Below are 25035 nucleotides of genomic sequence, written 5' to 3'. Positions count from 1 at the left end.
ATTGTACACATAACAGACAATAAGATACACTAGAAGTAAATATATCCACACGTACCAGTGTGTAGCTACTATTTACCCCCAATATCCCCAATACAGAAACTGAACTAGACAAGGGGGGCATCAATAGAGCAACAAAATACCCCTGCTTTACTACAAACAACTTCTTTCACAGTTTCATCCCGTCAGTAAGAATCCCAAAGCCTGGTTCCATGTCTGTCTTCAAGCAAAGCACTTCCTCACATGTATTCTTCAAGCAATTACTAGAATTGTACAATTAACTACAATACCACTACCCCTGGCTAGCCACAGCCTTCAAGGTACTGTGCATCCTTGGACCAAACCCAATTTCCCACATGTCTAAGTTTTGTTTATTAGTAATGTATTCCTGCCACTGCCTGAGCAGAGGTTGGTGAACAGGAGGCATGGATTTTTGGGTAAAAGGCCAACAGTCATTGTATTTTGCACTTCTATCTCATTCTCCTGTTTTCCTTCATTCTCAGCATCATCCAACAGCATGGAGAAAGCAGAAAATCTTCACCTTCCAATCTGGACACCACAATCCTGCTGCATCCCTAAAGTAGGCTTTCAAGGATTTCTAATGGAAAGAGCTGAAATATTGAAGATATTTCTTAGAAACAGCACTGTCTTGTAACTACAGATTTTTTTGTGTGTGTAGAACATAGGAAATTAATATTGTTGTTAGAGCTGGAATTTTTTAATTTCCTGACTTGATAGTGTGAATTGGCCTCAGTCATGCTAGGATTTCATCCTGAAGCTTTGTATTGCATAATCATAATAGCTATCATAGTCATAATATTATAACATGCATAATCACAGTATGATGAAATATGCTAGAAGTAAAATAGAATGTTAGCATTGGATTAGCATGCCCTTTTAACAGGTGACAGTATATACAGTGAGGCAGATCCTCAGCTGGGGCACTGTTGTAACTCTTCACCTACAGATAAAAAGCCAGCTATACTTACATATGTTGAGGGAGGGAGGCGGAAGGAGGGAGAGTTTGGGGGATTTTGTTTTAGTTTTACTTTACTATGACCATACCTACTTGAGAGTAAGGGGGAAAACACATTTTGACAGCCTGATGTGTGTGCAAGTTATATATACATACATATATATATATATATATATATATATATATATGGAACACTGAGGGAGTACATGTTTGTATACAGATCATACACGTAGCAACTTTCCAAAGTTCTGCTTGTTGTCTTACAAGGGAGTATATTTTATAGACAAATAAAATATTATTCATTTTTCATTATACTTATCATTTTAGGAAAACAGTTTGTTGCCAAATTATTACTTAATTTTCACATTAATTTCACAAGGTGGAGATTACACTTTAAACAGATAAAAGAATCTAACTAGAATAGGCAGACAAATACATTTTGTCAGTTTTGCTCGAATGTTATTAACTCGGGAGTTGAAGGTCATGCTTCACATCCTTTTAAAAGAAAAAAGGTTTCCCTTAAATTTGTATTTCTACAGTCTCTTTCACTTCTCTAAGATCATTTTTAATTTCCCCTAATTTTCAGATACATATACACACATACACCCCAAAAGTGACTTAACCCAAGACAGCTACTTTAATAAGTTATACATTCTCAATATAATTCTTAATGCATCACACATGCAATAGTCTCCTAGGACTATGTTCTGCCCTCCACTATGCAGACAGCTTATTATTCAAAATATGCAATGAATCATTAATGATACACACCCGCAGAGGGGAGATCAGAATTAAGCCCTTAGTCGGTGTGTAATATTTGCTCTCAAACTTCATCTATCAGGAGCAATGGTACTTCACTTACCATTGCCAAAAAACAAATTGGAAAAAAAATTAAAAATTTAGAAGGTCTATATGATTTATTTCTGTGGCCTCTACACCGTGTACTTGGGGCAGGTATTATACTGAGCGCTCTCCTATTTCTGCTAGATTCAACCCAAGGGTTACACATGGTGCCCAGTGTCCATCTTTGGGGAAGGGCCCATAGTTTGAACCCTGCTCTCTCTCAAACTGCTTACAATCAGAAAAGAATATTAAAAAAGAAATTAAAAAATTAAGACAAAGCAATGCCTTTCTAGAAGGCAATACTAGAACTAAGGATGACTCCAAGTCAGTAGTGACTCAGGTAAATGATCCAATTAACTTCTGCTGTCATCCCTAATGCTCAGGTAGTCCCGTTTTTGTTGATTTGTATTATCAAGATGTCATAATCCCTTACTAGCCTGCTTATGTCTGATCCATGCAGCTTGGCTCTTTATCTATTTCTATTTCATTACCAAATCTGAAGAGACCAGAAGGTGTCCCCTAGAAAGGGGAACCTCAAAACACATCCAGTTCCTAATTACCTGGAGAGTCATGACAAGCCACAGCTCTTATTTGGCATTCTTGGAATTACTTTTCTGTCATGTAAGTGTATTTATTGTTATGGAAAGTAGAAAAAAGCTTTTAGCAATTTCAATAAAAACCTGCCTCTAGAACTAGGATATTTTCTTAGACTATACCTACAATATTTTGCAACAAGTGTCCTGTAAACTAAAATAGTTGGAAAAAATGAACTGGAAAAAAAAATGAACATTTAACACAAGAATATGAAAAATGGTCTACACTCTTCCTTAATGATTCTCCCCACACAGATATTTTTGTTAATTATTAAGCATGTATTACGGTACCCAAAGGCCTTTCTCAGTGTATCCATGCTCTCTTCAGGGCCAGATGTCAAACGACTAATACAACAGCACTGTAGAATTAGACTTATCCACCTCTGCATGTTGTATTTGGATTTGCTGCATTAAAAGCCTGAAAGTTTGGAGACAGTGCTCCTGTAATGCCTCAAAAAACTGCTGAGGAGAGGAAGCAAAACAATGAGAGTGCTCTGTCACTGTATCATGCACCCACAAACGTCAAGCCCTGAAATCCAGGATTTAAGAGGGTCTTTATCACGTATGCCTAGAAGTCTACCAGACAGATCAGAATTACTGGACATAATTGGTCCACACTGGATCTGCACATTTGGTCAGCTAAGTATGCAACTGGGAGTTCTCTGTGTATCCTGCAGGTACTTTGCCCGTGGTCTTTCAAAGGCCTAAGACAGCTCTGAAAGACAGCAAAAACTTTAGGCCCACACACTCTGCACCTGAAGCTCACTCCAAACTTTGATAACCTTCAAATCTGGATCCCAGCTATTAAATACATTTATATGAGAATATATATATACACACACACACACAGAAAGGATGAGTGATCCTGATATTCACACCCCTCTTTCAAGGTGAAGGCAAGCAGTTTCCAATATCCACACCTTTCCTAATACACCTATTCTTTTTTAAAAGCTAAAGGAATGTAAGTAGCAAGGAGCTTGCTACAACACTCCACAAAGCAGTACTCAAATATGCAAAGGGGTTAAGAATACATTCTGTAATAAAAAAAAAAAAAAAAACAACAACCTAGGTCTATCACTGCCCTAAGTGAGGGTGAGGGAAGGAGGGACAAAAAATTTTAAACAGATATACATAGTCGACATAGCCAGAAGAATTCTTTAAAATTATTTTAAAAATAATTTATTTTAAGATTAAAAAAAAGGACAGTACACTGTATTAGTATATCTGTGACCAGGGATAAGTTCTTACTAGCGTAGATGAAGTATCTAAAGAATAGCATGGACTCCAGTGCTGGGTAAATCTCATGTCTCAGCCCAGTGCCAACACCTTGAACAAGCACCTCGCTTTTTCAGCTCTAACAGATGATGGAATTAAGATGAGAGGGAGAAGCCTGTGGGATCCACCACTTCACAGAAACAACTCTTCTGTTAACAAAGAACTTGATGGACTGCTGGACAAATCCTAATCCATGTCATCTTTACGTAGATACTACACTGCTGGCAGATTAACAGATTTTATGCAGGGAGATATTTTGGACCTAAACACCTAACTGAGCCCTCCTGGTGAGCCCCTCCTGAGCTTACTCATCTGCTACCAAACATGAGACAGCTGACAGGTTTTTAAATGATGAACTCCTATGGGTCACATTACTTAATTATACAGTACATCCAGGGATACGCACATGGGTCTTTTATGGTAAATGATATGACTGTCTTAAAAACTCATTAATATGTCATTAACCAAGCAGACATTTACTAATTAAACAATTAGCCCCTCTCTTCTATTCCTTTGTTCCACTCAGAGATGCTCATTTACTACGATCCCCACTCAGATTCTCTCCCCCCCACCCTTTAATTTCTTTTTCAGGAAAAACATGTATCTATAAAACATTTCCTTTCCTTTTGGCTCAGTTTAGTAAAATGGGAAACCAAAACAAAGTCTAGATTCCCAGCTGGTGAAAATCAACTTTATCTCATGGAATTCAAAGGAGTTATGGTGATTTACCCCACCTGAGGATTTTGCTCCAGGCTTCCCAAATACAAGTAATGTATTGATTTCAAATGGATGTCTACTGTCAATACACGGGCTTTGCCTGTCCAAACCAATAGTGATTTTTACAAAACTTCCTGAAATGCATTCATCAACCACTCCGAGCTGCATAATTATTAAATGCAAACAAAAAATCCAACACCAATAAAGCAAGTATAAATATGCAAAGATCAAGGCCTGGAAGCAGATCATTCTGAATCACCATATGAAGTTAAACACCAAAGGAGCATGCTGTATTCCTACCTTTGAAATTCAAAGGATTTTTAATAATTTTACTTGAGCTGTTTTCTGCTGATAAATGTAGCTTGATCATGTTTGATGTGTTTTAACTGTGTTAAACTGATACAAAGAAGGATTATCAAATATGTCAAACTGGAATATAGTAAATTTCTTTTTGGGGAGAAGTACCCCACTTTTCCTTTATGATCAAAAAGTAAAAAAAAACCTTATCACTACTCAAATGGTCATAATTTTTACTGTATATACAGTAGTTCTACTAACATAAATATCTCACATATACAGGCTGAAAGTGTGAAAGCAAAAGGGATGTTTCTGTTACTTCTTACAAGTGTTCTAATTCTTACAGTTTTATTTACACCTACTTGCCAGGAAACAGTCTTTCAGAAGCACTGGATCGTTTGCAGAAGATCACAGAAAAGGTTCAACCAGGCACCAGCAAAGGGAGAAAGACAAGTCTTTTAAATGTCCCCTCCTCGTACTGATTGATACACAATGGAAAATTATGCCTCACCTCTGATGCTTCCTGCACTATATCTTCACTCAGAATCACATGGAACAACAAATGCAAATCAGCTCCTAGAGAACTAAGGGATCACTAGCCTATATAAAATACAATTTTACATACCAGGAGTGGATAAAAATATTTCCCTTGGCTATGCACCTTCCATCTCTGGTGGACAATCTGTGGCAGCTGGAGGCTGGTATAGTCCACTAGCGTAAGTGATCAGGGATGATGAAGCAGCTTCAGAGTAGCTAAGAGTAGCTTACACCTCAGCATTCACCAGGACCCAACAGGCCACCAGAAAAATACCAACAGCTTTACTGCAATGGCCCAGAAAGTATTAGGTAATATGTATGAATACATACAGGCCAAATGAATACAGTACTTAAGACTAAACAAAACTTGCGAAAATTCTTGCTCAGGAGAACGGCTCCGTGCACAGCCACAAGACGGAACCTTTCCACATTGTCTGTGGACAAGCACAGCATGGGTAATGACAACAAAAGCTTCTCTGCCTCTCCTTGAAAGGGAAGGAAAACGGTGAAGGATCTGGAAAAGCCATGTCTTGTCCTTCCTGGTTGGAGTTCCTGACTCCTGCCCAGTCACACATTTGGAGCCAGCAGCCCTTTGGCAAGCAGAGGTGACTCTATTCTTGCTGACTTAATTCTGTTGCCTATAAGGCTTCAATTGTGACACAAGCAACAGAAACCTCCATCACACATTCCGTGTCACTGACTGGAGGTTCACTCAGGCCATCAGGAACACTGAACCACCAGCAGAGCTGTAGCATGTTGTCATTCACAACTACATACAGCCCCCACGTTTAACTACAAAGCAGTTACACAGTAAATACCACACAGAGTCTGTAGTATGCTAGAGATCTCTCCTACACTATAAGGCAATAATTATGTGGCAACAGCTCTTCTGCAGCAACCAGAGTATAAAGAAGCTACAGCCCAAATGAAGATTGACCTATAGAGATACAGCTGCTAACTTTCAGAGTATGGCTTTTTTCCCCCCCAAGTTTTCTTCCTAAAGTGCCACTTATTTAGAGAATAAGGGCAGTGTGAAAATGGAGAAACACACTATGAATGTGATGCAAACCATGAGAATAATTTTCAAAATTTTCAAGACGCCTTTAGATAGAAGAAATATCTGTCTTCCAGTGACTAATATAACCAGCCAAAGGTCTGCATGTAAACAGCACCAGTCACAATTGCTAGTAGAAAGCCACCCCAATTCCACAATCAGGTAGTAACTAAGTACCATGACAAAAACCCACAGTTCAGATCTTCGTTTTCATCACTGCCACACAGACAAGAACACACAGGCAAGCAAGCTGCGGCTCCACTCTTTAATACCTGTTGTATAGAAGGACAAATTTCCAGAACTGGAAACATTGAAGAGCAAAATGGTATTTGCGTGAGAAAGACTTTCAAAAAGGAAAGATCAATCCCCCCTCCACTGACTGAAGAGAAAATTAATTACTGCAGTTGGCAGAGGATAAATGATTCCAATTTACAGAGTTGTGTAATTATAGCAGCTGCAGAGTCGAAGACTGGATGTTAACTTTGAACCTCCACCCCAACATGACATTTCTACTTGCGTTTAGTTCTGCCACTTGTGAGCATGTTGAAAGTTCTCTCACTGTGTCTTCATAATTATATGTTGGTTCAAAAATAATCATTGGCTTCATTGCATAGATGAAACCTTATCATCTGGTTAGCAAAAGGTATGTTGTATCATCTTTGAAGTGCTGAAATCCCCACAGTGGAAAATTTATTAGGGGAAAGTGATGTTATGGCAACACAATTAATTCTGCCACAACATGTAGAATTAACTACACTGTTCAGAATTAAGGATTCAAAGAAGAGTTCAAAGGAAGAAAAATACTGTATGTCAAATCATAAAGTATAACCTTTGCATAAGATCTAATAACACCATATTGTAAAGAGCCACCTCAGTGAGACATCTAGGTGGGAAAAAAAAAGGAAAATAAATGGTTAAGGAGATGAGGAAACATCTTCGATGTTTTTCTTTTTTTTTTTTTTTTCTCATGGAGGTTGTCAGTTATGCTTGTACAGAGAATTCTGTTCTCTTTTTGAAGCCAAGAGGAAAGTTTTTAATCTCATCTTTAACTTTAATCCTTTAAAATATGTAAGAGATTTAGACGTGAACAGTGTAAATTTGGCAGAAGATCCTAGCTATGGAAGTAAGGTAATTTCTTTCAACTACTGATTGCCAAGGGAGTTCAAAGCCTGCCACCTAAACTATCTATCAATTCCAGCTACAAGCTGCAATCTACTGATTTTTTACATTTCTTTCTATTGATCAAAAATATTTAGAAAAGTCACCAGCTACGAATGAGTGAAACAATGTGATTATTACATACAGGGATGAGGGCTGTGTAGTGCTGTTGCTTTTTCCAGAACAAATGAAGAATGAAAGACATTTTCTCAAGCAATATGCACAATAGCATCTGTGGTGACTCTGTAGTTGTTTTATGCACCAACAAGAAAGGAGCTAGTCCACAAGAACAATTTCAGAAAGTCTTAGAAAATTGGCAACTAAGTCAAACGCTCAGCTTTTAGTACAAGGAGACTATTTTGACTTTAACGAACAGTTTTATGCCATCTGAAGGTCACATAAACCTCATCTACCAAGGCAACGGACTTACATCCCATTAGTGAAATGGAGATACAGAAGCCACCGCATGACTTTTTGCCCTAAAGTACCAGTACATACATACATACACTGAAAATAATGAATTGCCATTCAGCACCATTAGGCTATTGTGGTTGAACTATGGTAAATCCCACCGTATCCCCAAAGACTATGTTCCTATTCCACTGAGCCCTTCCTAATGGAAGTAAAAAACAGTTTTTCTTTTTTTCCCACAGAAGGTTACAGCAAAGATTGGAAACTAAAGAAGAAATTTATGTGGAAAACTGGCACAAAGTAACAACATACCTTAACTAAGGTTACACAGAAATGTTTGGGAAAGCTTAACATTGAGCCAAACATCTGAAACCTGCTTCTTCTGGTCATGGTCAGCCTCTGGTTTTAATTACCTGAGTAAAAATCTACTGGCTGAACTCAGCTAGCAGATTGACACCTCACTATTTAAACCACCCTTATTTATTAGGCAAATTTGCATTGTTTTCAATGCCATTGCATTAACTAATGTAGAAGACAGCTGAGGACTGTTTTAAAAAGGACTGACTCAAAATGACTAGAGATCTCAGGTTTTGGCCCTATGCAACTGCAGTGCAAAAGATGAAGCAATTATATAATCAGATAGGCTTGGCCTTGTCTACTCTGATTAATTCAACATGTTCCAAACCCATGTCATATGAACAAAAAAATCTAATCCAGAACGAAATGACTATGTCATAAGGATGAAAAACTAATCCAAGAGGGCCCACATCTGTTCTCAGTCACATCAGACACAGGACAAAGTGAAATGCCATTGAACTTGAAGCATTTTATATCAGTGCTAATAAGATTAGGATTTATCTTCCTCTCCCTCTCTTAAATAATGTACAGCATAAGCATAATTAAAAATCAATATGGAAGAAAATAAACAGCACTGCAGTACTTAATGCAGATGTAATAACCTTTAAAATACCATAAATTAGTTGTTTCTATTGGAGCTAATGCGCATAAGGTCCCATTGTACAGATGAAACACTTCATTATTTTACTTACACCAGTTACTGCAAAACTTTTTAAAAACATCACAGGCATTATCACAAACACTGATCCTGGGTGTAAGATATGCTTGATGAAACATCCTGAAAATCTTAAGCAAGCATCTGGTATATTTATACAAGCTATACTCTTACATTATAGGTTAAACTTATGTAACTACATCCAACTTAGAATACAGGAATCTGTATTAATGAAAAGCTCCTACAGAATCATCATAAAAATGCTGCCAGAAAAAGGTATTCAGAACCTTCCAGAGATATGCAGGAGCTAGTTTTATCAGAGTTCTGCCAGGACCTAGTCCAAATCCCTGTAAAGTCAATTCAGTCAACTCTGGAACACCCCTCTTAAAAATAGTTTTATCCTTCAGCAAACATTAAAATAGGGAACATTTAAACAAAATATTTTTTACTTTGCCTATAATTTTCTATTAGCCCTGTTATTATTGAGGGTTTTTTTCCAAGCTTTCATCTCCACCACTGGCAGCCTTCTGTAGTTGGATTTTGCTCACCTTCATAATACTATGATTTGTTGCCATGGAAATTATTGCTATGTCACAAATAGAAATTTATGCCTTTGTGGAAAGAAACAATATTCTAACCTAGGAAACCACAAATATCTAAAACTGGAAATGGACAAAAAAATAAAAGCAGCTTGCTGTGAAAACTTAGCTAAAGCTGAATTGGGAATCAGAAAGAGGCTTTAACACATTTGCAGTTTTAAGCTGTTGAAAAGTCCTTGTGTTTATGAAGAACATGTTAGATGCATAAAAGTTTTCTGGTTATGAGCTTACTACCTCTCACTGTACCTAGGCAGAAAAGAAAAATAGATTTATACTAATTGAGCACAACTAAGAATTTAAATATAAAAAGAAAGTGGTATACTCTTCAGTCAGCCAGGTTCATTTGAATACAATAAGAGTATGGAGACAGTCGTAGCACCCATATTAGAAGTTTGTCTTCTCATGGTTCCTACGTACCTGAAAGAGACTCCAGACAATTCTCACAGTGCCTAAACTACAGTCCTGTTCTGACCTTCTAGAAGGGTAACTGGGCTTTTAAATTATTTTACTTTTTCTGTCTCCTATTTTTGCATGTGCTCTCTATGAATGCTGCTGGAATCTGTTGTGGCCGTATCCACAATGACAAACAAAGTAATCTTTAATGCTTATTGCTCTACCCTTTTTTTTAAAAAAAATAATATTCTATAGTAACATGAAGATCATCTAAGTAATCTCTTAAACCTCACTTGATGTGACAATTTCACTTGTATTATTCTGTATGCATTTCTTCTCTCTGATTTTTTCCATTTCTGCCTAGGAGAGATTCCTTAAAAGTGTAATTATTTATTATTTTTCTGCACATACCATTCTGAATCTTTACACTATGGTAGAAATGAAATCTAGACAGAAAATTGAGAACCGTATGGCTTCAGATAGACAGAAGAATCTATACTTCTTTTTTTTTTTCAATAACATGCTACTCATACTGGTTTCCTGCAGAGATGCTTTTCAGTTGAAATAAACTAAGTCTCATAAACAAGAACATGCACCAGAGAATAAAGACTGCTAAGAGGATCTGAACCTGCAAGTTCAAGAAATGCTAGAGCTGAGAACTTCCAGACAAGGATTACCATTCATTTTTCTCCTTGAAGTCATCACTCTGCAGAAAGAACATGGAGGTGTGAATTTCCTAGTTTTCCTGCAGATCCTTGAAGCACAAAAGATCGGGGTACTTAAATTTTTTGTCCTTCATCAGGAATGAGAACTGGATAGGGTTGACATATAGTAAGGACTTATCCATCTTTGTGAAACTAGAAAATGTCATTCCTCTCGTCCTCCCACATTCTCTTGAAATATGATCTCGAGATGTAATTGGTAATAGATTTCACAGAGGGAAATTTATTCCTTCTTTGTTTTCTTTACTTTCCTTTTACCTTCCTTGGTTTTCAGCATAAAACAAGGGGGGGGGGGGGGGGGGGAAGCAGCTAGAAAATTAGAAAGATGTAGAATATGAAGACTAAAATTATTCTATTATGAACCTCAAAATAGCAAACAATCTCATAAAGCAAGCTTTCTGGTTTGTTTCACTGCTTTTGGTTTTATTATTGTCATTTTCTCAGTTAGACTAATTCAGCTGACCAAGATTTCATTCACACAAATGTTTTCAGAAAGCTTAAGAATAGCAAAGGCTTGCCCAAATAAATATTCATGAAGGCATTCCCACCAGATATGGTCTCACAGCTGAAGAGATTTTTTTATTACTATTATTCATACACTGGAGGAGATGAACAACTATATTTCCAGAAAGTCTGCAAAGATAAAAAAAGTCTTTTGTATAACCCAAGAAGAATCCTCTACCCAAGAAATAGAAAAAAGACTGTAACTTTGACAACCCAGCTCCTGAGACAAGTCACGAAAACCAGATGACAAATTCCATTTGTCAAGTAATCAATATGGTTAAGGTTTGATGACACCAACAATTGTCTAAATAAATTAAAGAGTCCACTTAACCATCAATCTTAAAATAAGCTAACGTTGCCTTCCAGAATCATCTAGCCTCTCTGGCACAGGGTGGAAGGGTAAGATGCTGAAAGACTGCCAGCAAAGCAGGAATGCCAGCTGGGAAGAAAAACAAAAAGTCTTTTTGACTTAGCTAGGAATGATGGTTAATATTCTTGGTGAGAAGAGCTTCGGTAGAGTGGATGAGGGTGATATTTTCTAAAAACAACAGAAAACACTGGAAAATGGATACAGTTGAAATAGCATCTGTGAACCACAGAGTGGAAGGATAAGAAAATAAGGTAGCAAATATTACCAGGTACAGGATACATAAACACATGTATGATCTGCAATATAAATGTGTTTATATGGTAATAATTTGATTTATTTTGCAAAGAAAAGAAGTCAAGGTACTTAAAGCATGAGGACATTGTTCTGCAATGCTAACAAAGCATTCTATGCACACTAACACACCAAGGCTTTACCTGTCCTTCACAGAGTCAGCAACAGCTGTAATGTGTACCGCTTCTTTCACCCTTATCTTAAACACACATACTGCACATGTATATGTCATATATGTCATAAAATACTGCAGCACACTAGAACCTACAGCCTGGAAGTGAATACGAACCTTAACAAAATTTCACAATTATGTACATATAATACAACTGATGAGATTTTTTTTGGCAACAATGGATACTTTTAGCGATCTGGTTTGGTTCATAGCACCCTTTCACATTTCTTTGCTAACCTTATATAGTTACCTGAAGCTTTATGTTTTATGCTTGTTTTCTTTGGCCAAATAGTTTAAGCGACAAAACTCTTCATAGGAACACATGTAAAAGCACAAAACAGTTACTGTGTTTCTTATGTTCCACCATTGTTTCTTCTAAAAAGTCCACTGATTATTTCCACCCACCCACCCACCCTTAAATGAAAGTGGAACTGGTCAATCCAACAGTTTTTACACATGGTCCACAGACAAGTTCTACAGTGATTAAGAAAAGAGCTTAGCATCAATAATAAGAAATTCATTACAAAGGGGTTTGGACAGTCACTCATTCACTTGGAAATGTTTATAGAGATCTGAAAATCAAAGAACTTTGAAAACAACTGTGCGACAATATAAATATTCCTTAAAACAGATGGAAGTCTCCTCTTTGAGGAGGATGTAATGATACACAGCTGACTATGACATCAGAGACTGATGCAAATGATGCCTTCATTACTGACCTGATTAGTCTTAAATCATGTAACAATCATGCAAATATTCACTTCAGTAGTCTCTTTAACTTTCACAGAATTACAGCAAGAAACAGACATGCAATTATACAGAACAAAGCTCCTTGCATCTATCATTTTTCAACAAGGAGGATTTACTCAAGAGGCTGCAATTTGCTACAGAAACATCTTAGTTTTACCACAGGTATTTTCAGTCATGAAAGCAAAACAAAGCACTGTATTTCAAGTTAGTGCTATTGTGAACTAAAACATTTTGGTTTGCTGAACTGAACCATAGCATTCTGTTCTGGCTTTGTTAGCCACCAGCCTGCACCTGCCACAGTCCAACATCCAAGCTGCTGTCCCTGTTCTCTTCAACTACATTTCCCATCAAACAGTGGCCTACGCTTTGATGACAAAATATGACCCACCACGGGAAACCTAATAGCACTCACGGGCAAAAGCAAATACAAAACACGGCAGCTGTACGCCAGCGCTCCTGCAGCACTTTAGCATTTTGCGCAGATGCAGCGCAGCACCAAAGCAAGACCCACAGACCTTTTCACTTCCAAGTAATTTTGCTACTGTCATAACATTTCAGAACAAAACCAGACCTCTAGGTAATGTCCTCCAAGGACTGATGTTCCACTTTTTACCTCTGTTTTGATATATTTCAGCCAAAAAGAGTGCTTTGTATCAATTCGTGCAAAGGAAAAAAACAACTTTCCATTCATTTGCAAATAGTATTTGTGCTTTATAAAGTCTTAAGATTCTGCCAAGACAAAACGTCGATGGCCTGCCGTCTGTTCAATTTCCGGCAGCTTGAGTAATGTTTGATCCACATTGGGACTTAGTTTATACTTTTTTCATTGCAACATTTTGATGTTTAGGACATAATTTTATGGGGTTCACATTTTTACAGCTCAGGACAATTTTCTTTCACCACCAAAAAAGGTGCAATTGATACTCAATTTTCTTTACTCTTTTTTAGCCTTCAGAAGCGTGCTAGGCATTTCACAGGAGGTATGAAGGACATCAGTGAACTTGTGAAGGTGAACTGCAGTTTGTAGGCTATTACGTATTTTACGAGGGCAATTAAAGAGAGATACAAATTTCAGATTAGATGTAATTTTATATCTTAATTTGATTACAAATATAATGATGTGCTCCTCCTCAAGATATTAAAATATCAACATAATAAAGCACTATTTTTCATCCAGTTTGATTTGCCCGATCACAGGAAGCTAAATGCAGTCAGCTCTGTATCTCAGAATGTTTCAAGGGCCAGAAGAAGTATAGTAAATTCATGTTAAGGTACTTCAAGATGAAACTGAAGAGAACATCCACACTCAGTAAGGAACTGGAGACTACTTAAGATACACTAAGAATGAGGGTGTGTCAGAATTCTTATTCTATTACTTTTCAAAGCACAGACATCCCAGGCAATCTGGCTCTGCCAGGATGGGTACTCTGCAGAGGACAGGATCCTTTCACTCCTCTCTCTGTGAAGCAAGCAGAACACGTGAGTGCTGATGTTCACCTTTTGATTAGCACAGGCTTCGCTGGGAAATGAAAAAGTCTTTTTCAAAAGCACTCCCCTTAGCTTGAGGGATTTCAAAACCACGTCTCCAGAGAGTATTTTCAACATCAAAATACATCCTGTTCTCAAATAAGGACTTCTCTGTCTTCGCTTTTGAGGCTATGAAACTGGACTGGTAGAAATCCAGATTCATTGGCTCAGAGACAGTAACTGCCCAGTAACTGCATCTAAGTGGGGGTGACCGGGCCGGAATTCCAGGTGTTCTCTCAAGGACTGTTTAATGCAAAATGCCAGTGCATCCAGCATGCTCATAACACACCTGATGGTATCTCTCTTCCAGGGACCTATGTTAAGAAAGAACCAGTTTCTGCATCCCAAATGGACTTAGTTTAAGGGGTATGCACTGACCTCATCAAAACGGCCCTAGTACTCAGCGCGTGTGGAAGATGACGGCTAGTGCACTTGGGACACCAGAACAACTGTGGGAAGGTACCTTGCAAGTTTAAACATGCGTGGTCCTAGCCAACAGCTGAACAAGAACATTCTGGAAGTCTGTGATTTCAGATGGCAGTGTCTAATTCATGCTTCTAAAATGAATTACCGAATCTAGCCTGATGTGTGCTTGTACTCACTCCTGGGGCATACTCAGGTACCAGGGTGGGCAACAGCGCATCCCAGAACTCAATCACTCAAAATACAGATGTTATATCCCATAAGGATTTGGGATTACACTGCTCCCACCAAACTCTGTAGTAAAATTCTCCACTGCTTCTGACATGAGCAGAAGCAGGTACATTAGTGTTGCCCTTGAGCTGTAATTTGTCGGAAGAGGACATCAGTCCAGAAATATACACATATGAGAAATCTGCCTAAACATCTCCAGCCTTGACGTTATTACTTTCTACCACCAAACTCATCCTTGAAGTAATTATTTTTATGCCCTTCTACAGCTTTTCACCAATTCTTTATCCATTTCTGCACAAAAAACAGCCTTAAACTTTAATGGGTTTCATGACTTTTATTTCCTCCCTATTCACTGAATTTCATCTCCAAAGTTGCCACATGTTTTATACTTTTAACACAAAGATGGAGTTGTGATTGTGCCTGGAAGATTGGAAAATATCTATCCTTAGGCTATACTATATGCATATGAGGACCTAATACTATTTAAATAACAGTTAAAACCACAACCTTCAAATACAAAGCCAGCTATTAAAATATTGCTGGAGGCAATGTGGCAAGGTTTATACTAGCTTTATGCAAGATACAGGAACAAGAGAGAAGGTTGTGTCATTTGAATGACTACACTACATTCCTCTCTATTTTCTAATTATCACAGATTTAATCAACTTGTTCTGTTTGTATATTTTGCAATAACCTTTCCTCTTCCTCTTTTTTTCAGGGAGGAGGAGGAGGAGAGGAATTTATATAACATAGTAACTTTAAAAAATATGAGCTGCATGGAAGACAGAACAGCAACTAAGATACTGTGATTAATTTCATAGTCTTCCAGTAGGAAGTATTTAGTTTATCGGCACATAGTAAATGAATATTAAAATATGCATACCCCAAGGCTACAAGTGAAAGTAGATAACAGCTGTTGGTCTAAAATGTGGTTCCATAATGCAGAGATTGGAATAAGCTTGTAATTATGAATTAAAGCTCGAACAGTAGAAAAAAAATTACAAACACATTATGAAGATACTCTTTAGCCTATACCATTTAAAACCAGTTCTCTTCATTAAAAAAAAAAAGAGAGGGGAAGGTATTGCTCCTATTGGGTTGAGAAAAAAAAACGTTTGAGTAAAATCAGCAACAACCAGCTGCTGCTTTTAGCTCACATTTTTAAAAATAAAGGTATCTCAATTTTACATCAACAGAAATTTCATAGCAGCCAGTAAAAAAAAAAATTACCACTAATGAGAGATTTAGCTTTGCATAGCAAGTATACTATCTTTACACATGGTATCATACAGCTGGAAAAACAGGGGGGAAAAAAACAATAATCAAGAGCCAAATAGTCTGTTTCATTGCATTAAGTATACTGCTGGCCAGTCTGTTATTTCTTTTACTCAGTGTGCTGTCATTGTGCATGAAAGATGTACGTCAATCTGAAGGACAGTGCTATGTCTGGCATTGAAAAAAATCCCTTCCCACACCGGTTTTTCCTCATGTACACAGTGTAGCTACTAGTTTTAGCTTATGCCTCAAAATTTTCAAATCTCTAACAATACAAGTCATTAACAGCGCATTTAAAGGAATGTTTCATGGAAGAAAAGAAAGAGGAGAGCATTTTATATAAAAAGTCTAAGCTAAACCAGTCTAAAAAGATTCTTTTTTTCTCCCACCAGGCAAAAGTTCTCCAAACACATATCAAGAAAAACCCAATGCCACCTGCCCCTCCTCCCCCACCAAAAAAATATATCTTGACAGATGTTAGTTGGATTTCCCTAGCAGCAACAGGCCACCACTCTCACAACCAGAAGACATAAAGCAGAATTTAAAAGATTATCCAGGATATGGAAGGGAAAGAGGGGAGCATTCACACCATCTAATTCCAGTGCACAAATTATAAAACTAATTTCCTTGCATACTAATGGAGAAAGATAATCCCCCTCAGAAGATAATTCAGACCAGCCTCGTTGCTCTGAATCACCAGAGGCCTTTTCTTTCTCTGTTGCCTAAACATGACACAGGCACGTTATCCCACAACGTGAGGTCCTTATTGTTACTAACCACAGCGCTACATGCTTCCATGGTACAGGAATCCTTTTCACTGTCTTGCACCAGCTCTGCCTTTGGAGAACCACTTTGGAGAACTGTGGAGCTGGAGTAAGATGATAGAACCTCTTCAATTGCATCTGTATCTTTTTTGATCTGCAATCACAAAATTACGGAGCTAGTGTGTCCAAGCAGCTGTGGCAGCTGAATGTAATTTAGCCTACTTCTCAGCTCTTTTACTTGATGGTCATAATCACATCTATGACTGTAGTATAGTCATACCTTGAATATAAGATGGGCACAGACAGAATAGGGCTTGTAAGAAACCAATATGATCCCAAAAATGCCAGTTAAAAAAGAAAGAAAATTGGTATTTAGTCCCGCTTTTGCAAGTTAAACAGATTTTTTGAAACTTGACTACTGATACAATATAAATTTTAGTTGTAAAATCACAAGTAATTAAAACACTAAATTTCAAGGGTTACATAATATTCATCCTAATGTGAAAACAAACAAACTTTGACTTGATCTAACATGTAGGTCCTCTCACCAGAAATGCTTCTCACTTTAGTATGTCTAAGCTTTCTGTTCAGCTCAGGGGATGCTCTTCCTTTTTACAGTCTACATAGATAACTTCTAATGGCTTCTTCTTATTTTCATTTTTTTCTCACTCTCATCTCCTCCCCCAGGTGTATATTCCAAGATTAAAACAGCATGGCTTCATGGTAGCACGTGGTTCTTCCCTAAATGTGACTTTCAAGAGACTCAGACATCCATTGACTAATACACTTGAATATGAAAGAAAATGGAACAGTCTTTAGGAAACGCATGAGCTTTAAGACTGTTAAAATGTTTAAGTTGTTCTGCTTTACACACTTTGATTTCGAAAGTCACTACAGAGCCTGGATGAGTAACCACATTGCAGCTTTGTTTCATGTCATCACAAAGCCAAAGCTTGTTTATGATATCAGGAAACATCACTTAGAATCACCAGTTTTTAATCTTTGTCCTGTTGCATTTGTCATCTTATGATTTCCAATAAGTACCTCATTTGTAGAGGACTCTTAGATTCAGCATCTCCTTTAGAGAAGAATTTTAGTGAGAATTAATTTTTTAACCATTATTATGACACAGCTAGTGTAAACGAATGAATTTTATATGAAGCAGACACTGTGCACCCACTTGATATATATTGATAAACAAAATCAATTAGCCGCTTGTTCTTCAGGACTAGAAGGTTTACTCTATTGGATTGTTCTTTCCAAATGATTAAGTTTTCTACAAAGAAAGAAAATACAGTGACAGGAATTAAATTACAGAAATTTAGTAAATCTTTGCAAGTATTTTACAAAATACCATTCTTTACTTAATAAAGGGCAAGCAACATATTTTATGATTTCCCATTCATTCGACAAAGCTATAGTGTTTGTAATTGTGTATATAAAGCCATCAGTCTTGTAGAGCCGTCTTTAGCTGAGCAAGCCCCAAAGCATCCCGTCCATTCTGCTCAGATCTGATCAGCATCTTTATAGTTTATCAGCCTTGGGGTTCAATTTTGTTTTGGATGCTTTTATAAATGAGCACAATCACTGGTGAATCTGTTCTTCCAGATTGCAAAGAGAAAAATCGAGAGAAGAACTTTAGTAGATTACTGTGTCACTGAGGATAAAGTACAAGCACAAATGCACCTAAAGTAGTCTCAGAGATTATTTCATTGGGTGTACATTTTCAGTATTATTTCAGTAAAATTAGATGATTGTCTTAGTTATTATTGTTTTTGAAGCTATATTCTGTCCCCAGGCAAGGTGCATGATCAATGCACTATCTAGCAAAATCAATTTGTTGCAAAGTACTATTTATTTAAAAAAAAAGAAAGAGGGGGAGAGAAGAGGAGACTAATGCATAGCAAATGTGAAAATGATTATAAGATTTTCTTCTAGTAAAGCTGAATTTTATCATTGAAGCATGGAAGTTAAGAAATAAAACTGATTTCACTAAGCCTGTACAAAACTACTTCTATATACATATTTAAACTTCGAGCTAGCCAGTGAAAAGCCAGCATCAAATTTTGTGGCTCCTTTTATTTTTACTCTAAGAGATGAGTTTCCAATAATAAATTAATGGGACATATGATCTGCCTCTGCCGTACTAATCAACAACACAAGCGGTCCCATTTTTACATAAATAGGACACAGGAAATAATACTGTAGTATAATATAAAAGATTATTTCATTTATTTTCTATAGCTATAAAAGAAATCTGTACTTGCTATGCTTTGTTATTCAAGATACCATCAATATCACTGAATATCTGATGGGTTAAGGGGAATGTGATTTTCTCAAATAGCAGGAAGGCTGCAGTCTCATGACAGATAGGGTCAATTTAGTTTTTCAAAGCTCTTGATGCTCTTGTGTTCTCTCTGTCATGGCCACCATATTAGAAGCGCGGTGGAAATCCATTACCTGCAATCTCAGTCGAAATATTTGCCACTCTGAATAGTTACAGGCAACACAAACTTCCAGTCAGTTGGAAACTCAGTATTCATATGTTTAATAAGAAAAAAAAACTTCAGAAAAAATGCCTAATTGGAACTGGTCACAGTTCCTGTCGCCTCTTCATTCAGGACCATCACCAGGGAGATTACAAAATGTTCTGGAAATACCTGAAATTACGATGCTGGACGCTGAAAAGAAAGGCAGTCTGTTAATCACATTATGAATCTGAACTCTGAGACCAGCTTCAAGCACCATCTATCAGTAAGTAGAGTATGCATGTTACAGAGACATCTACCACTGGTACACCTACATATGAACATATCCATTTCATTTTATGAGTTGGCCAACAAGATATGATAGTGGATCCAGGTGTCTTTCCATCCGTTAGAAACAGTGCCCTCAGTACTGGATTTTAAGGTGGATAGTTTCTCTTCTAGCACATCGGTAGAACAAGGGTTATTTAGAATCTCTAACGGCACCATTTGCTGTCCATTTAATCAACCTAACCCTGCAACTGGAAAAAAAAGAGAGGAAGACCCACGTTCTTGTACAACAGTATGCTCAGTTAATCTATCTGGCATTTGCTATTAACAATGCATGTTTTCAAGCAGCAGGGCTACACAATTATTTGTTTTCTGGTTTTACGTTATCAGACGATAGGTAGCATTGCTGAAGTAGATCCTCTTGAGGTCACGACAGCGTGAGATTTGAATCAGCCATTTTCAAAAGGTAAGACAGCACATATTACTCAGTGGTACTTCATGAAGAAATGGTACGGTCGGAACAGCTGTGGGGGAGAGAGACTTGTCAAGTGAGTTAAAGCAGCCTCACAGGAATTAAAGCAACACTGACTTCAACCCCATGGGTGACACCAGTTAAAGCACTGAACAGTACAGACAGCTAGCTACCAATGTCCATGTCATACCTACACAACCCCCTTGATTCTCCCTCTAGACCCATCCAAAACTGACCAGAAACAGATGCAGCCTTTGCTGAGTGAGTGGGTAGATACCACAGTAAAGACAACTCAAGAAGCATGCACAGCTCCCATGTAAATATATTTTCCTGTCCTTTCTCCACCATCCTGTATTCCTGCTAACTGTTATTATGTTTTAATCTGCTCTCTTGGAAGTATTTTAATTGTTAAAGAAAAGGGAAAAATTACAGCATAATCACAGCCACCATAAATTAGAACTTGATTTCCATTGAAATTTCAAATTCAACCCTTCCTTTCCCCCACCCACATATTTGAGTTTCAGTCCTTCAGCCTGAAAATTACTTCACTTGTACACACAGGCACAGGCACAAAAGATACAAAAGAACACTTGCATACATATCCAGACATTTGCACAAACATACACATGCTCACAGATGGAAGCATCCTAAAATTTCTCTTCTACTTAAGAAATTCCATTTCCTTAAATTATTGATGAGAAAATCTGTAAGGTGATACTGAGGTGCAAACAACCAGACAACCTCAAAAGCAACCTGCTCCTCCTCTAACATTCCAAATTCCTTTATCAAATTAATTAGGCATGTGCTTACCTATCACTGGAAGGATTTTTTTAAAAAAATGTAACAGAATATGTTACATATTAAAAAAATGTAAAAGACAGTAAAAACTCACTCAGAATAATAAGAAAGATGCCACAAAGATGAATAGGTGCCAAGCCACCTAGAAAAGATGTGCAATTCTGCAAACAAATCAACTGGCAAATTACAGTGACTAAAAAGAAATTTCCACACCATGGACAGATTATTTCCAAATAGCCACTTGAAGTTTCTTGCATTTGCCTCTGGTAACTGTCACTGTTGAAAGGGAGATACCAGGCCAGACACATCATTGGTGAGACGCAGCATGGAGATGCCTTATGTTCCTGACACTGAGGCTGCGCTGCAGACAAACCCACTCCACGCACCTGAGATCCTGCTTCAGAACAGAACATCCGTGACAGGCTCGGGGACCCTCAAAAACTGGAAACCACAAGCTTCCAGGGAGGAGTCGCGTCTGCATAGGGCACACTACTGTACATCAAGGAAGAGAGAATTAATAGTTCACAATCTGCTGCAGATGAGAGTATCATCCTGGCCTGACAGTTTTGGGTCAAGGACACTGAAATCAAAACATAAATTAACACACAGTGAATGATAAGGGGAAAAAAGTGATACACAGGAATTATTAGATGAAGAGATTATGACAAAGGAGTCACATGCTATTAGAAACCCACAGTACGATCCTCAAAAAGCGAATACACTTTTTGTTTGTTAGGGAAAACACAGTGGTAAAGCTTACGAGATTTCAGTACAAATATTTTCTCTCATTTCAATCTACATGTCACCTTTTCAGTTAGGTTCCACTGTGAGTTTTCTGTTTAAGTAGACTTCTAATATTGAAGCTGAAGACAATCAAAACAGACAGCATTTTTATGAGTTTTATGTGCATTCGATGATGAGTTGTAATATTCATGTATTTCTTATGCCTACTATCAAAGTGTAATCCAACTTTAGCACATTTCCAGGATTAAAAAAAAAAATAATAATGATGAGAAGGCTCAGTTTTGCTAAGTCTCAGATTTATCTCATGTATTACAACACACAATATTTTTATTAGGGCTTCAGCAGCTGTAATGTATCGATTGCATTAGAAAGATTCCAAATAAAGAACAAAACATGCAACCACACATATACATACAATTTCTGTTGAGGAAATTGTGGAGAATATGCTTGGAAGGTTACGCTATCATCTCAAAAAAAAAAAATCAAGATGTAAATATTTTCAGGATTTTACTGGCAAGTTGTTGATGTTTTCATCAATATTGAAGGTAATTTGGGAAAAAAAATATTAAGCAGTAGATTCAACAGTAAAACAACCATAATGAGATTGTTTAGTTACATTTAAACACACAAAGGATCCAGAAAACTGGAGAGCACACTTTGTTGAATCAGTGTATATAAAACCTTCTTATGTGGTTCAGACCATCTACAGTTGGTTATGACTTGGCAACTGAAATTTGTTTAAAATTTCACATTCAACCCTCAATTCCATGTATCATGGGTGATACAGATTGCCAGATTTTTGTGCATGTATGTAAATACATAATGGGCTCACATAGCACAATAGGATGAGGAAAATTAAATAGAGCAAAAAGTTCTTTGTTGCATCTTCCTGCTCCTAGAGCTGCATCTCAGATGACAACATATACTATCCCACAATGAGTACTTAAGGCGTTTCTGGTTTGTACAAGACCCAAATCCATCCTCTAAAATTCCCAATTCTTCAGACACGCTGCTAGAAAAGAGAAAACTCTGTACCCACTTTATAGTGGACAAGGACTGCCTTTACCACATGATTCCTTCAAGGCCAGACAAAGCACCCTCATTATGCTACTCATGGGTTTGACATTGCTAAAAAAACCACATCATACTGAAGAAATTCACCCATTTCATACTTTTTCATAGACTTGTAACAAATCTTGCGTAGTTAAACACACCCATCCCAATTTCACCTCCATGTAAAGCACTGGGAACAGACATTGAGTTACTAAACAGTCAATAGTCAAACAGCGGAGAAAGAAAGAAAATATAATCATGGTATTAGGAGAAAATCTCATCTGCAATCTTGAGCAATTAATAAAAATATTGTTCTAATTCAGTAGTTAAAATATTGAAAGATTGTTAACTATGCTAGAAATTAAAACATCTAATTGTATGTTTTGCAAATAACACAGTAAATGCAGCACCACCTTCTCAATAAATGGAGAAAGTTCACTAGTTTTTCCTCAGTTCAGATTTTCATGAGTTTATTAAAAAAATAACTGGTACTCCTAGTTATATAGCAACAACATCTTTTAGCAGCTTATTACGCCTTCAGGTCATAAGGCACTCAAGGCTGAAAAGCTTTAAAACCCTAAATTTTTTTAGGATTCCTTGTGTAAGAACACATGTGTTTTGTTAAATTCTAAGAGGGCACGATGAGACAACAAAGCCAACACTGGAGAATGAATGAAGACTCAATGTATATTTGGAAAGGCACCTAGAAGGTGACATCCATTTCTGAAGCTTGACAGTTTAGACTCTGGCAGTGAAAGACACCTCATGTTCCTTTGTCTCTTCTCAACGGAAGAGCAGGCTGCAAATACTTCTTCATATCTGGAAAACAAATTAAAATAAAGATACAGGGAGAATTTCTAGATGAGAAATATGGCATAATTATTAAGGTACCATCACAACTTTCTTATTCCATACTACTGCTTTTTTCTGAAAGAGTCTGTTTGGTGATACAAAGGACATTTGACTGTGCTTTGATATGATCACTTTAATTTCATCCTTTCTCTTTTGACTACCGCCCCTAACATGATAAAAACTCTATAGAGTTGAAAATGCGAGATAACTGTAAAATGCAGATACACCTGCAAAACACAAATCAAGTTAACAAGCGTTAAAAAAATATATCCAGCAGTAATATAGAGCAAATCAGGCAGACCAAATGAAATTACCCTGACAAATGGCCAGTAGCTGGGACAACATAGGTATCTCTAGCCACAGAGATAATGAAACAAGAGCTTCTACGTTACACTTCCAAGACAGCACCCTACAGCTAATTGCAAGGATACTTCTTAAGGACTGAATCCCACCTTGTAGATAGACATCACCTGCAACTCCACTATTTACTCAATGCTCTTTTCCTGGTGAAGAAAACAGACAGATAGTGAGTTTGCCAAAGCTTTTTTTTAATCTTACATTCAATCAACATGCTTTCCCCATAAACAATGAATAAAAAACACAGATGAAAGAGATTTTAGAAAATGCAAAATAATATGGCAATTATTACTATTTGAGATACCCTTTTGAATGCTAAACATATGACCACAGATATACATATAAAGTTTTAATTAGCCCCCAGTAATAGCAATGACCTTTGTTAGACATGTTTCCAGAAGCACTGATGTCTGCCTTCAAGAAGTGTCATTCCTTTGTCTATATGCATATGCTCTTAAATCAACTGTCCTAGACATGCATAGTCAAATTCTAAAGTACTTTCCTAGTATGCATAGTTAAAATTCTCATTAACTGCTACCAGCTTCAATTCTTGTCAGTAAAAAGAAAGAAAGAAAAACAAAAAGAAAAAAAGAAAAAAGCCTTTACTTTGAAGAGCAAAATCAGGGACAAAGAAATCCTTCAAACTGTTGTGGATATTTCAAAATTATATCTCTTTACATTATAACACGCTTTAACTTACTGTAGAAAAATGGAAATAAATACTGTAATACTAAATGCTGCCATAAAATAAGTTCTCCTTTCTCAGTTTAAGAACAGTAGCCAAGAATTGTGAATGCTCATCCCCATGTTCCATTCCTCTATCCTGATATGGCTGAAGTACATGTTAAGCTTCACTACCAGGAGTGGTGCTATTTTAAGTCAATGTGACTACTCATTCGACAACCAAACATCAAACCAAGTGGCCTTTTTCCTCAAGATGTCCAGCAGCCCCCATTACTATCAACTACCAGATACTTTAAGCACAATGTTTCCAACGCAGAGGTAACTGTTCAAACATTAAATGCTCTCTAGCGAGGAACCTTTTAATGTTTTGGGTTGGTTTTTTTACAGCAAAATTCATTTCAATAGAATGAAGACTGTGGCAGACAGAT

At 37.1% G+C, this 25035-nt stretch overlaps 1 long non-coding RNA gene across 1 annotated transcript; it reads right to left on the bottom strand.

Annotated features, from left to right (window-relative positions):
- Positions 1–7231: 7231 nt before the first annotated feature.
- Positions 7232–24066, bottom strand: LOC308061173. The gene is made up of 2 exons (XR_013927110.1): positions 21304–24066; positions 7232–20171 (listed from the first exon to the last, which is right to left on the bottom strand). It is a non-coding gene; the product is annotated as an uncharacterized lncRNA (long non-coding RNA).
- Between the last annotated feature and the right edge of the window lie 969 nt (positions 24067–25035).

Source organism: Falco punctatus (genome assembly GCF_963210335.1).
Source record: "Falco punctatus genome assembly, chromosome: 3".
Classification (NCBI taxonomy): domain Eukaryota; kingdom Metazoa; phylum Chordata; class Aves; order Falconiformes; family Falconidae; genus Falco; species Falco punctatus.
The sequence above is the reverse complement of the archived record's forward strand: the minus strand, read 5'-3'. Positions and strand labels throughout refer to the sequence as shown.